Source organism: Betta splendens, chromosome 10, assembly GCF_900634795.4.
Source record: "Betta splendens chromosome 10, fBetSpl5.4, whole genome shotgun sequence".
Classification (NCBI taxonomy): domain Eukaryota; kingdom Metazoa; phylum Chordata; class Actinopteri; order Anabantiformes; family Osphronemidae; genus Betta; species Betta splendens.
In genome coordinates, this window is record NC_040890.2 from 4,860,713 (window position 1) to 4,874,309 (window position 13,597).

At 41.4% G+C, this 13,597-nt stretch overlaps 2 long non-coding RNA genes across 2 annotated transcripts; one reads left to right on the top strand and one right to left on the bottom strand.

Annotated features, from left to right (window-relative positions):
- Positions 1-4,375: 4,375 nt before the first annotated feature.
- LOC121202554 (uncharacterized) lies at positions 4,376-8,684 on the bottom strand. The gene is made up of 2 exons (XR_005898265.2): positions 6,843-8,684; positions 4,376-5,160 (listed from the first exon to the last, which is right to left on the bottom strand). It is a non-coding gene; the product is annotated as an uncharacterized LOC121202554 (long non-coding RNA).
- On the top strand, positions 6,861-9,694 carry LOC129604707 (uncharacterized). Its single transcript, XR_008695856.1, has 3 exons — positions 6,861-6,988; positions 7,159-7,240; positions 8,682-9,694. It is a non-coding gene; the product is annotated as an uncharacterized LOC129604707 (long non-coding RNA).
- The last annotated feature ends 3,903 nt before the right edge of the window (positions 9,695-13,597 follow it).

Here is a 13,597-nt window from a genome sequence, read left to right on the forward strand (position 1 = left end):
TTCTTCTTTTCTCCACTTTCAAAACGAAATAGGAAAAAGAGAAAAGACGGACTTTCACAATAAAACGCCCAAGAGCATTTGAAGCGCAACATCGACAAATATTTGCAACTCTTGAAGGAGAGACCCACATTGTTAACATTAATCAATGTAACAATTATTTATTTAGCCCGTCTCTGTGCTGACAACTGTCGATTACGTTACGACACATGGCGTTTGCTAAAGGAATGACAGGTCCGTCAGCTCGCCACCGTCGGGTCACTTACACAATCATCTGCCAACAAAGCTAAGTTTTCGGGGGAACCTTCTTCATTAGACTGCAGCGATATCACGACCTTGTCGACACCTGATGAGGAAGAATTTAGCACATCTGCGGTGTTCCGGTGATTTTTCAGTTTACAGTGAGACTGAAATCGCGTCCTCCTGCTTGGCCGGTTGATGCTCTTCTGCCCAGGAAGACGCTCTAATGTTGTGCCGATCTTTGCAAGTATTCTAAACAGTGATTTATTACAATTTATTGTGGCTGTTTAGATATGCTCTATCATTGGACTTCCTGTCTCAGAGCATGCTTTACCTGCGGGAGAATAACAGCCACTCAACCTGCCTCACAATAACTGAACTCATTGTGAGCCATGACTGACCTAATGTGCATCGCATCATCTTTGTGAGGCAGATTCTGTGGCAAAGTGTGTGTGATCAGATTATTCGTCACGCAACAAGGTGTTACTGTATGTACAGAGCAGATGAGTGCTTGCAGAGGATCTTTTTATTTTCCACCACCTACCTTTGGTTATGGTTTAGTAATCATCATACCTTGCATTGAACATCTTACATGCAAATGACAGATGAATCAGAAACAACAGTGCACCCGGGAACAACAAATAATAGCTCTGCATGCTATTGTTCTTTTGGGTTGTGGAAGGGATTTTGGCCAAAAGAGGACATTCGTGTCAATGATGACTGTCTCTCTGCCTCAAATAGGTCATAGGACTGCATTACAAGAGGTGAACCCACAGTGTTCCAGGATGCACTGTTGTTTCTGATTAATCTGTCATCCTGATCTGAGGAAAACAGTCTGTAGCTCTTTTAGCAACTTGTTTTCAAATAATTAAGCCATTGTTTTATATGTTTCTATGCTGATAGATAATATTACATTTTACATGTTCTATAAAGTTTAGCCTTGAAGATGTTGAAGATTTTGTGAGTTGGCAGATTTAAACTTGGTAAATAAACATTGGTTAAAAAACATATGGGCAGTTCTGACTACAAATATTTTGTGAAAAAAAAGGACTGCTGCTAAACTTGTCAGGCTTTTGCAGATATCAGACCCACATGCACAGCGCGGACAGGTTGGTGGTTTAAGAGGTGACAGTCTTTATTACGTAACTTAAGGCAAGGCAAGCAGAGTTATACACAGGTGCTCTCCGACGTGGGTACCAAAGGAGCAGGCAGAATCAGAATCCGGAGACAGGCAAGGTTTCGTTATCAGGTGAACACGGCAGCGGTACAAGTAGGGATCAGGCTCTAATCTTGGTCAAACGGTCAGGTACGTTACCAGTCCTTCCACGGCAAAAGTACAGGCAAGGGGCAGGCAGGAATCCGAAGTCAAGGTACGAAACAAGATCACTGACAAGGTAAGCTATACGGTAAGGTGACTGCACCAAACAAAGTGAGTGAGATATTAAAGTGACTGGTGCAATTGCTCTGGAGATGTAGCGTGTGTGTGGCAGTGTGGTAGAAATGTGCACCATGTTATAATTGTTCGTTATAAAGTCTGACAGAAGCAGGAATGAAATACCTGCGGAATCTCTCCTTCCCACAGCAAGGGTGGATCAGTCTGTCACTGAATCTGCTCTCCAGAGCAGACAGTGTGTCCTGCAGTGGGTGGGACTCCTGGTCCAGCATGGATTTGAATTTTGCCAGAACCCTTCTGTCTCCCACCTCTCTCAGCGACTCCAGAGTGCAGCCCAGGACAGAGCTGGACTTCTTAATGACCTTATCCAGCTTCTTCCTCTCCGTGATGCTGCTGTTCCAGCAGACCACACCGTACAGGGTGGCTGATGACACCACAAAGTCAAAGAAAGTGTTCCCTTCACTCCAAACGACCTCAGCCTTCTTAGTAGGTAGAGTCTGCTCTGACCTTTCCTGTATAGTGCGTCTGTGTTTTTAGTCCAGTCTAGTTTGTTGTTAAGGTGAACACCCATGTACAGTCCACTTTCTGGATGTTCATTCCCTGAATGTTCACTGGAGGGGGGGTGTAGACTGAAATCTGCGGATGTCCACCACCATCTCCTTGGTCTTCCCTGCATTGATTAGACAGTTCTCCTTGTGATGAATGCCTAAAGTTTTGGACTATGTACGTGTCTGACAAGGCCATTCAAGAGACCGTGACAAGGAAGCGTATCAGCATCGTGGAAGAGCAGATGAGAATGTACTGGACAGAGTTGAGCCACATCACCTTGGGCTACGTTCAACAAAGATACAAGAAAGAATCCAAAGTGGTATCATTTCAGCAGCTTGATCGTATCTGCTGCGCAAGTTTCCTGATCCTCACTGCAGATCATCAAGTCGTCAACGGTGCCTGGGGACAAGACAAGATCATCCAGGCTGTCTTTCAGTGCCATATTGTAGATTGTAGGGCTTTCTGAATACCCCTGACACAGTCTGGTAAAGGTGTATGTCTTTCCGTTAAATTCAAAAGCACAGACAAGGTTCAGGCAGGATTCGGCGGTCAAGGTAATCAGGATCAATACACGAGAGAACTAGACATGAAACGCTGGAACGAAGTATGGAACTAAGGAAACTCGACAATCTGGCAAGGAACTATGGGAACTGGTGGTGGCTAAATACACGGGTGCTGATTACTAACTGGTAACAGGTGTGCTGAGTATTATATCCTTTTAATGTTTCATATTACAAGCTGTGTCAGCCCAATGTGACCAATGCTTAACATAAACATATAGAACTCACTTCACTAGTGTACATGAAGCAAAACTTGCTTTATGTACACTGTTGAAGTGAGTGCAAGTTAAAAATGACGTGGAAAAAAGTTAATATATTGTAAATTAATCAAAGCGATCTAATATAATTTCTATCCAACAGAAGGGGCTCCTCTTCTGTTGGATAGTGAGTGCTGTAGTCATTGGCCGTTGGCAAACAACTGCACTGGCCAAGAAGTGGCCAGTGGGTTTAAAAGAAAAAAGTATATTTTTACGGAAAAAGAAGTACAATTGACATGTAGTCTCTACAGAACACTTTGAAAAAAGCCAAAAAAGGCCATGCATCCAAACAGTGCCCATGTCAGAATGTGATGGAACCGTGGATTCTGCTTTTTCAGAGACGAGTGTTATAGCTCTGCTTGGTCCATATCACACATGATATTGTGCTTTGATTAATTTACAATATATTAACTTTTTTCCATACACCTTTACCAGACTGTGTCAGGGGTATTCAGAAAGCCCTACAATCTACAATATGGCACTGAAAGACAGCCTGGATGATCTTGTCTTCTCCCCAGGCACCGCCCTGCTGCAGTACGTTGACGACTTGATGATCTGCAGTGAGGATCAGGAAACTTGCGCAGCAGATACGATCAAGCTGCTGAAACACCTCCCACGGACAATGATAGGATGATAAATACCCTCATCTGGCGAAAATGTCAATTATCAGCAGACTCAGCAGCAGCACTGGTGGTCCTCCAGGCACGATAAAGATCTAACATTAATAAGGCATGCTTATCTCTGGGAAGACAGCCTCCGATTGATTTTTGGGAGAAACCTGCTAGAAAGGGAACACTATATAAGGATTTAAAAACAAATAAAATATTAAAAAAATTAATTTTGAGATAAATCTGATCTAATATAATTTCTATCCAACAGAAGGGGCTCCTCTTCTGTTGGATAGTGAGTGCTGTAGTCATTGGCCGTTGGCAAACAACTGCACTGGCCAAGAAGTGGCCAGTGGGTTTAAAAGAAAAAAGTATATTTTTACCACCCACAAATCGATCATGCTTAGTTTGTGCCATTAGAGACCTGATGACCATGACGGAACAATTGCCCCACATAGCGAAGACAACATGGCAGAATAGAATGGCCTTAGAGATGTTATTAACAATGATGGGAAGTGTTTGTGTCAGGTTTGGTAAAACATGCTGTACCTTTACTCAGGATGATTGAACATGAACTGATTGGAATCAATTATAGGCTTATGTCCCTGTCTTTCCAAAGCTCATACACAAGGGTTATTCTAGTATAACTACCCACAAAAACAGCTCACAATCTTTTATTCCTACGCCATTTACATCTTTATAAGCAATACATTTAACGAATCATTTTTAAAGAATGCTTTATTACTACAGAATGAATACCACGATTGACAATTTTTATTCTTTTAATGTTTGATTAATGTGTAATCAAAAGGGGGGAATTGTAATGGAAAAATTGTACTTTAATGCTCTTGTGTTCATTTCTGACTCTGTACAATAACCATGCATTCTGTACATGTTGATTAGACCCAGAACTGAACATTATTAGACAAACAATCTATCTTCCTCTCAAGGTTCTGTCGCACATTAAGTGCTGACATCTAATGTTGTGTTTGACTGACCGATTGTTTATGGCTTGTGTCTGCCTTTTACCCCTGGTCTCTGGCTCCTTTCTATCTAATGCCCCACCAGACCCAAGGCTGTAGACCTTGTGTATACCCTGTGTAATGTAAACATCTTCACCCACAGTGTGATAGGAAGATTCCACCAGGTCCCGGGAGAGAGGTTAAAAGGCAGAGACAACCTCAGAACGGGGTGATCTTTGCATTATACCTCCGTGGTGTATGTTCTGATCTCCCCAGCTGGCTTTTTATTTGCTTTCCTTATTATTGTTATTTTCTTTATTATTTCAATAAATCGCACAAAAGGACAACTCTCTTCTCATCTGCCTTTATTGCAAAATTTCCACCACAGAAATTGGCGTCTACGAACAGGATCTCGCGGCAGGTCGTCTGGACGGCGTGATCAGGGACGGCGGTCCTGAGGACTAGGTTCGCTCAGCCTCCAAACCTCTACAGCTGTTCTGAGTGGGAGGACTGCTCACCCGTCTGGATCGCCTCTGACGAGATCCAACGAACTCAAAATCCAACCTCGGTGAGAGCGATTCCGTTTTGTTGCGACTTGTTAAGGAAAAAAAAAAAAAGAAAACGGGTTTGAAATTGGTTTCAGGTATTCGGGTTTACTTGGCTCTGATCATTTGGTTTAGGGAAAGTAAGGCAAATAACAATTAATTCTAAAACATCCGCAACTAGACTAAAACAAACAACGACAAAAGAAAATATAACTAGGAAAAGAGATAATAATATTTCTAAAACGACTATGTGGCTGAAAACATCTAAAATATAATAATTAGGACAGCTTCCTTCACACTGCAGGACACACAAAGCGTTTCGATGAAGATGTGCATGTAAACCATGATTAAATGAGCTCGCACACTAAAGCGCGCACCCCTGTTTGTCCCATAAACCCCCGGGTGTCCCCGGCGTCCCGCGCGTCCACTGAGCAGCCCATCTGTTCCTGAAGTGGCTCTGATTGCAAACATTCCTTACAGGCTGTGAACTACTCACAGGCTCACGAACAATCTGCTCCATCCACGCCACTGTTGGTGGCTGATTGAAAAGAGCCATTGTGGCATCACTTTGCGCTGACAACTGCATCAAGCATAGACAACCTACAGGCACCACAGCTGCACTGAACTCTCCGCCATTTAACTCGCTTAAAATGTATGCGTCAAGGTGTCCGCTGTATCATTCTGACCAGCAGCACTCTATCTCCACTGACCTCCTTTGCTGCTGAGATGAGGATGCAAGTTACCTCACCACTACAATACAAGACCCTGATGCTGATGATAATGATTGATTTATTTGTGTGTGTGTCTGCTGTTTGTTTGTCTAGACCGTTCCCTGTTTCTCTGGAGAATCGCCACGCAATTGAGCGAGATCAGATCTTTGTCAGTATCATTGAACGAGGCCCAGACAGAGTTTACCTGAGTTCAGCGTTTGATAGGTTAGTTTTCCCCTTCAATCAAAACACAAGAAAATACACGCGCTGTTTCACACAGTGACATTTTTGTGTTAGTATTTCATTCAAGTAAAAAGATGTCTTTTGTATGGACACCATTCAAATCTTGCGTTACTATTCAACAGGAAGAAGAAGACACTGATTGTGACCCTGTTGCTTTGATCCTTATTGTATGTTACTTTAATATTTGCTCTAAATTGTGTGGTTGATTTACATGTATGCCTCTCTGTGATTTTATCCACTATTTTTGAACGAAAACATTTTACGACAAGCATATCTAGAGTTGTTTTCTACTTGATTCACACTTTCACACAAATTTTTATCTTCCACTGACGCAAAATGACATCCACCAGACGAAACAAGATAAAAATGATTGTCATATCGACGATGACAGCAATATGCGTGGTCACTCTGACATTCGCGTCAACCGAAGACACTCTTATCCACCGCACACCGGAGTCACTTCACCAGTGTACATAAAGCAAGTTTTGCTTCATGTACACTGGTGAAGTGAGTTCTATATGTTTATGTTAAGCATTGGTCACATTGGGCTGACACAGCTTGTAATATGAAACATTAAAAGGATATAATGTTTTGCATTGAAAAATGCTGATCAACTTTATTGAACGACTCCTTTTTCTATTCGGCTGATACCTGCTCAGACTTAGCTAAACAGAGCGCTGTTTTCCTAACAGGGAACTGAGCAGCCTGAAGGAGAAGCAACACAACCAGACTCACAGCTTCATTGGACTCAATGAGTAAGCCCTCCCTTTGATGTTACCTGTGTGTCAGCGTCTCAGCCAGTTGCATTTTAATGGGCCTGGTTCTGCTGCAGCCTCCACTGTGTCCAAGGCTGCTACCCTCTAGATTTCCTAGATGCTTGGGACAGATTCAACCAACAGAAAGGTTCTGAGAATGACAGGCCAGGTCAGTGGGAGAACAGAAAGGTTTCTTTTATGATTATTAACATTTGCTTATTATATTAATGTTATAATTCTAAAATAACAAAATGCATATAGTATACTTTCAGACATGACACAAACAATCTTTTGGTGCTTTTGTTCCTTTAATTAATGCTATTGTCACTCTTGGCATAGATTTTTTTCAAAAGGATCAAATATTCCTAATCCTGGAGTTTGAGTTTGGAGGCATCGATCTGGAGCAAACAGCAATGGAAAGGTAAGGACATTATATATGTTTACTGGTCATCATTTCAGTCAGTGCTCTACCTCCTGTTTTTCATTGTGTCTCTACTGTAGCACCTAAACTACACGAGATCTCTTCCTAATAGATTAACTGGGCATAAGTTTGAAAGCAAAAAAGAATGTTTGAGTGTCTTGCCGTCCGATGTTGTGCAAGACAGAGGAACAGTAAGTTTTTCTTTTATTGTCTGGCCAGACGAACCTATAGTGTGCACAAATCGTCCACTCATTTTAGGTGGATTGGAAAACATGGAAGATTTTATTGAGCTAAGAGAGAAAACAATATTAACAAATAATCAAATCTCTTACAGTTACTATGAGATTAATACTAATACTGCTACATAAATCATTATACAAATACAGTTAAGCCACGGTGCTTCTTACCACTCTGCTGCATTAGTGCTTTCTTCTCGTCATTCGACAGCAAGTCCTGGTGGTGGACTTTGAATCAAATATTGATATTTGAAAGAAAATAATGATCAGATATCAGTTTACACAGGAAAGATAAGTTTATTTGCCTTTATACTGGATAAAGGTTAAAACTCCAAGTATTGAGGACATGGTATTAACTTCAACACAAGTGCAACGCACTAAACTAAGATCAAGGCTAAACTTGTCTTTGAAAGTTAGAAGTAGTTCCTCCCGTTACCCAGCAGGTGTCGCTGTAGCTTTAGGAATTACTGAATTGCACTTGAGTCAAGGTGTCCGCTTGCAGTGAAATGTTTCATTTGCGGGAAATTGTTAGTAGCGCAAGAACAAGTTTTTTTTCTCAAGGAGCAACAGCAAATAGTACTGCTGATGGAACTCACCTGTTTGAGACTTTTGTCATGAAAGCTCTGTTCCACACTAATTTATTTTACCTGTCGTTTTGCTGTTGCAAATAATTTTATTTGTATGCAAATCATAAAAAAGTCTATTAAAAAACAAAGTGTTTTGATACAAGTCACATTCAAGAAGTGGTACAAGAGGAAAATGACCACAAGATCCTCTGCAGCTGTAACGATTCAGTCCTGGTACAGAATGCAGATATGTGTCCATCAGTACTGGAAGGTTCAGAGAAGCACCGTGCTCCTTCAAGCCAGGTAAAGGGGTCTGGTTCAGAGACGCTGACACCAGTCCACAAAGTTTTGTGTCAGTTCTCTGTACTCTGCATCATCATCGTCAGTGGTAGGTCCAATAATTGCAGAGTCATCTCAGAACTTCTGCAGAACACAGCCAGATGAGTTGTGTCGGAAGTCTGCAGTGTAGAAGGGTGAAGAGTAAGGGGGCCAGGACAGTCCCCTGTGGGGCTCCCACACTGCAGGTCAGAGTGCCCGACACGCAGTCCCAGACCCTCACAAACCGGTTTGTGAGGTAGTCCAGTATCCATTCTGTCAGGTATTTGTCCACGTCAGCTGACTTCAATTTGTCCCTGTAAGGTATTAAAGGCACTGGAGAAGTCGAAGAACAGAATCCTCACAGTGCTGCTGGGCTTCTCAAAGTGGGCCAGGGAACGATGGAGGAGGTAGATGATGGCGTCCTCTACTTTGATGCCAGGCTGGTAGGCAAACTGCAGCGGATCCATTGCTGAGCTCACCATGCAGTGCAGTTGATGTAGAACCAGTTTCTCAATAAAGATGACTACTAAACCAATACCGAAGGTAGGTGGTGGAAAAAAAAAAGATCCTCTGCAAGCACTCATCTGCTCTGTACATACAGTAACACCTTGATGTTGCGTGACGGATCATCTGATTACACACACTTTGCCACAGAATCTGCCTCACAAAGATGATGCGATGCACATTAGGGTAGTTATGGCTCACAATGAGTTCAGTTATTGTGAGGCAGGTTGAGTGGCTGTTATTCTCCCGCAGTTAAAGCAGGCTCTGAGACAGGAAGTCCAATGATTGAGCATGTCTAAACAGCCACAATAAATTGTAATAAATCACTGTTTAGAATACTTGCAAAGATCGGCACAACATTGAAGAGTCTTCCTGGGCATAAGAGCATCAACCGGCCAACAAGGAGGACGCGATTTCAGTCTCACCATAAACTGGAAAATCACCGGAACACCGCAGATGCGCTAAATTCTTCCTCATCAGGTGTCGACAAGGTCGTGATATCGCTGCAGTCTAATGAAGCAGGATGCTCCGAAAACTTAGCTTTGTTGGCAGGTGATTCTGTAAGGGACCTGACAGTGGCGAGCTGACTGACCTGTCATTCTTTTAGCAAATGCCATGTGTCGTAACGTAATCGACGGTTGTTAGCACTGAAACGGGCTAAAAAAATAATTGTTACGTTGATTAATGTTAACAATGTGGGTCTCATTGTGTGTCAAAACACAACCGCAATTCTTCAAGAGTTACTCTAGTGTTCTCGTCCAGGGTGTTGAAACTCTAAACTAAACACGGAGCTAACCAGACGTCAAATGAAGAGGATTCACTTCATAAAAGTGCCGTTTATTTTCTTCTCTTCACTTAGAGCGAAACACTGTGTCGGTGCGCGTATCGCGTCGGGAAAGCACGTGACCGATACAGTTCCTGTATCAGTCACTGTCTGACGCGCCAGACTGTGTTTATAAGGAAACGCATGTGTCGGGCTGCATCTGCCGAAAGGAATCCATGAGCGTTTTCCGTTCATCGTCAAATTCATCTATAATTCATCTCATATCGGAAAATAAGGTTTCTTTTGTGATCTAATTTTATAATAAAGTGAAAGTGTATTATTAAATTAATTAATTAATTTTAAAAAGTTTTCACTTGATCTATTTGAATTCAGATTAATTTCCAAAGTGACTCTTTACTAATCATATTGTTTTATGCAGGTTAAATTTCGTATTTATTCGACAGAACTTTCCTGTTTAAACAAAACCACCTTAGTGTGTTGACCCCAGCAACACTTCTAGACCCCAGATTTAAATCACTCTGGTTCCGCAGTTCCTCCAAGTGCAATGAGGCCGTCAGTAGACTGCAGGCAGAACAGCAGCTGTCTGCACCCACTTCAGTCATGTTATTCAGCATTATTTGTTTCTTGTTGTTTGGAAATGGTGTACTAAAATGGCAGTGTGTTGTTTCTAGATAACCTTTGGCAAGATCTCCTCATTGCAGTGGGCAGAGAGACCAAATTTGTTCACTTCACTTAGATTTTTACGTTATGACACATGTCCACTTTATAGACTGTATCTAAAAATATAAATTTTAAATGTAAATGAAGATATGAAATAATACTATATAACATACAATGGCTTAAATTATATTATTGTATATATTAAGTCACAAAATCAGTGTCAGCTGAGTCTGTCAACTAGGTTGCCTGTAGGGAGTTTTAATGTCCAGTAGGTGTCAGTATTCAGTGACACAGTATCGGCACAGTATCAATACAGTTTTGCAATGTGTCGAAACGTTTCATGACGCCTCATCTACCCATCACTACTGAATACTATCACCGAAACTTTTAAGACTGAATATCAATCAAATACAACATTGTATGCTTTCTCGTTTTAACACATACATACGCAAATATAGCGTTTATAGTATGAACCATCAAAAATACAAACTTACGGCATTGCGTCTATGGTATTTCTTAGCAGATGGCAAGAGATTCACATGACGGTCGCATGTGCCTAGTTTCTCCCGTATCCCGTCGTAAACAAAAAATTACTAACGCGATCTCCCGCAAACCGGAAGTCACTTAACACATATCGCGAGATTATATAAACTTCTCAAATTAGCGATTTGTCCTAAGAGAAACAATTTTATATTATTATACACATACTTATAAACATTTGAGATGAACACTTTGCATCAAACAAACTTAAATACAAATTTAGGAAAAAATATACATAAATTAAAGATTGCCTTAAAGGCAACACAGTTACAAATATTTGCCGATGTTGAGCTTTAAATGCTCTTGGGCGTTTTATTGTGAAAGTCCGGCGACTGGCCCCGCCCCCGGTTTCCTTTTTTCTTATTTTGTTTTGAAAGTGGAGAAAAGGAGAATGAGTAAATCAGTATATCGCAAATGTGTTTAACCGATTTACGGAAACGAAACACAGCATAAAAAGAAGTTATTCAATTTTCATTTTACACATGAATAATGAATTGCATTTCATGCACGGACCCAGAAGCTGGCCTTTTGTCCAGTGTGGAAATGTGAGGTCTGTTTCCTTGAAATCTGAAAGGTGCATCAGTTCACTGACCCCTCCACACTCAGTAGGTGAGACAGCACAGATAAAGCAAAACTAATAGTAGCTTTTGTTCAGCAGCTCTACTGTATGTACTCTATGTAATAAATGAATCAATAATTCAACAACAAGGATTACAAGATCAAACAAACAATGAATAGTCTTATGGTGCACAAGAACAGGAATGATGAAGATGTAAAAACTGAGTGGGAAATTATGTTTTGATTGTACCTTATACAAAGGTACAAATAATTAATTTTAAGAGTGTTCAAGTGTTTAAGAAGTGTTAAATTGATTAATATTGTCAGGAAAACAGACCTGTAATTGAATTTGAAACTATGAGGCCCATCCAATCACTGAGGAGCGCGGTTTATTTGTCCTCCGTAATTGGATATCGCAAAAAGCGGGATAACGGCGAGCTCGGCGAAGCTCCCGGTGCCTGGTCGGTTGGTGCGGAGCCAAAGAACTTCACCTGCAGACGCCTCGACGGAAACACCAACAACCAACGTAACCATCTGAAATACTCGTAAGATTCACTTTCATTTTCCTTTTTGTTTCATATTGCCGTTCGAGGATGCCTTTAGCCAACATGCTGATCATGCTAGCTCCGTCAAATTTGTGCGTTGTTTTATCGCCGTCTTTTGCGAAAATGATCAGCTGTCGCTTTTGCAGCAAAACGCTAGCAAGTTTGAGGGGTTATGTGTTACACTGTAAAGTTCACAAAAAAGGAGCCTCGCTGTTTTTTTCAGTGTGTCGTTGCTGACTCCAAGCGAGCATTTTGTACATACGCAGCTTTCAAAGCTCATTTCTATCGAATTCACAGTTTGCCTGCTGTTCCTCCTACTGCCGGGCCCGTTGTTAGGGGTTTGAAATGCGCCATATCACTGTGCTCGCGCCAATTTCAAACAGTGAAAGACCTTGTATTTCATCTAAAAGATCATGTACTTGAGGGGCGAGTTGTACCATGTCCAGTAACTGTTTGCAACAAAACATTTAAGGTGAAGTTATCATTTACTGCTCACATGTCCAGAAAGCACAGAGCATGTACAGCAGATAACATAAGTAACGTGTATAAGGACGCTGTCATTCATTCTTCAGCTGTAACTACATGTGAAGATGCGCCCCAGAGTTCAGAAGATGTCAGAACACATGAAACAACGGAATTCCCTGACAACTTTAGTGAGACCTTTCTTAAAAATATGTCTTTGTTCTATTTAAAATTGCAAGGCCAACTCCTCCTTCCAGCATCAAGAGATGTAAAATTTACATGAGCTGGGACAGGATTACACTTTAAATAAACTATGTTCACTTTTGAAAGATGATGCGTGTCTGACAGGTCAAAGACAGCTGTAGTTTTTACCCTCACCTTTACAGTGAGGCCACTAAAAAGGGCAGTGAGGGAGTTTGGCTTTTTAGAAAGCAACACCATATATGTGTGTGTGTGGTGTGTGAGGCAGAGTGCAAACAATTCTTCCTCAGAGTTGTTATCTCCTTTCTTTCCGTTACTTTCATCTCTCTTTTGTTTCTTTTAGGGGTTTAGTTTAGATAGTTTTGCTTTTTCAAACTTATCTTTTGTATCAAATTTTTGTTTTAAGGTGCATATGTCTTTTACACTAGGCAATTCTCCTTTTGAACCCATAACCGGTTTCCCGCGCATGGAAACATGTAAACACACTTTTAATTACTTTTATTTTTGTAATGCTGCAGTCTGGTGGTGGAGACTTAGATCGCCCTGAACCCATATTCCAGAGTCCCGGCGGTTTCCTGCCTTAGATTTTTGTGTGTTCCGGCCGGAACCTTTTCGAAATTTCTCTTCCACGGACGTCTCCATATAAAGGAAACTGCTCAGATCAGATAGAGTTCGCGGAAGTGATCCCTCACCGTCAGGCCCGGGTCCTTCGTATCTCGAAAACTTCCCCCTGCAAACGGGCTCCGTCTTTCAGACTTTTTTCTTGTCCACTCCCGTTGTGGACTGCGCTCAGATCTGCACACTGGTCTGTATCCTCAGTACAGACAGAAAGCTTGGTTCCACGAGCCAACCCTTAGCAACCACCGTCCCGGCCACCAGGGCAGACTTTGACCTAATTAATTTTACCCGAATATTAAATTTTAAAATTATAATTTTTTTTCGTTCCTAATATTATATTTTGGATGTTTTCAGCCAAATAGTCG